Here is a 2,121-nt window from a genome sequence, read left to right on the forward strand (position 1 = left end):
TATATATATATATGTGTGTGTGTGTGTGTGTGTGTGTGTGTGTGTGTGCGCGTGTGTGTGTGTATGTGTGTGTGTGTGTGTGTATGTGTGTGTGTTATATTATATTATATTATATTATGTTATATTATATTATGTTATATTATATTATACTATATTGGTAGTTAGGGTAAATCCCAGCTGTTTCCTTTTGAAGCACATCTGCTTATTCTATTATTACAATTAATATGTATCCATAGTTTCTGTTGTATGTTAGTCAGAATACATATTAAAATTGAGAATTATGGAAATATCATTTGCACAGTTATTGTATAGCAAAACAGGCAAACGGAACATTTTTAGATATTATTTAGTCTCCATTACACGTTTTCATTTGCTAATTGAAGTTACATAGATTTACATGTTAGATAGACATGTAAGGAATTTCCCGTTAGAAATTCGTCAGACGAAGAAAAACAGTTTTATAACAAGACGTGTGTGTGTGTTTGTTCGTACGCACGCGCGCACCAGCGTGTGTACAATACAGGTCCTCACTAAGCTTTACATCTCCACAATTACGACAAACTCGAATATGCTCAGGAAGTACGTAATTTCGCAGAAAATTAATTCAATCTCGTGTATTTTTTGTTAATAGTTCTCTCTTCAATTAATGGCCGATAGACTTTCTCGTAAGAAGTTAATAGCCATGCTTTGCTGGTGCTACAAAATATTTAGTGGATCAACAACTTCGCAGCAGATGCTTTATAGAATCTAATCGATAGTCTTGCTTCCACTCTCATAATTTCGTTCTATAATAAACTTGCAAGATTGTTGGGGATGAGACGTCGCTTTGCAACGTCATGGTTTTGGGTTCAATCTCACTGCGTGGTACCCTAGACAAATGACTGTTACTATAGTCTTGGGCTGATTAATGCCTTGTGAGTGCATTTGGTAGCAGACAAAAAACGCGAGGGAACCCAGACTGTGTGTTGTGTTCTTGAGCAAAACACTTTCACGTTGCTCGAATTAAACTCAGCTGTAGAAATGAGTTGCGATGTCACTGGTACGATGTTGAATCGGCCTTTGCCCTTTCTCTTGGATAGTATCGGTGGCATGGAGAGGGAAGGGTGGTATGCAAGGGGCGACTCCTGGTCTTCTAGAAACAACCTTGCCCGGACTTGTGCCTTGGATGGGAACTTTCTTGGTGCAATCCCATGGTCATTCGTGACCGAAGAGGGTCTTCCGGTATATATATATATATATGTACACACACATACATATATATGCATATGTATACATACACTCATACCTCGGAACTACGGACTAACAGTAGAGAACATCGGTCCGATGGAGCCGATTGTCCGTAGGTACCGAGACTAAGGTTAGGTTACAATTACATTACGGAAGACAGAGAAATAAATACAGTACTGTACTTTTAATCAAACACACTATCCAATCTGACAGTGTAAAATACCTGTACACTGTACATTCAACATTTTAAATTTAAAATCAGACTTACCATGGATGGGGAAGAGGTGTTGTTGATATGTCGTGATTTTGTCCGCTGGTGCAGAAATCCGTCAAAGGAAGGTCCGCAGTACCGAGCTATGAGTCTGTGTGTGTGATATATATATATATATATATAGTCAGATGAACATTAAAATTAACAATGACAAAGAACAAGCGGACATGCACAGGGGATGTAGTATTAGTTTCACGCTTAGTAGAATGAATTGACCCCAGTACTTATTATTTTAATTCTTGTTCATTCTATTAGTCTCTTCTACCGAACCACTAATTTACGGGGACGTAAACACACCAACACTGGTTGTCAAACGACAGTAAGGGAGAGGTACAGATACAAACGCACACACACATATTTTATTTTGAATGCAGGGTATATTTTATTTTATTTGATTTGATTTTAATGTGCTTATTCGAATATAATTAATTATTTACAATATGTATTTTGAGCCCATTTTTCTATTTAAGGTTTTCTTCGATATTTTTAAAATAGGATGAATCTATATTAAATTCATTTGTTTTGTTCATTGCGCATCCATGACCGTTATTTGAAACGACCAATCAAAGAGATCTATGTGTCTCAAATTTTATATTACTTTTGATTGCATTGTCATTCCTTCC

The sequence above is a fragment of the Octopus bimaculoides genome, chromosome 6, assembly GCF_001194135.2.
Source record: "Octopus bimaculoides isolate UCB-OBI-ISO-001 chromosome 6, ASM119413v2, whole genome shotgun sequence".
Classification (NCBI taxonomy): domain Eukaryota; kingdom Metazoa; phylum Mollusca; class Cephalopoda; order Octopoda; family Octopodidae; genus Octopus; species Octopus bimaculoides.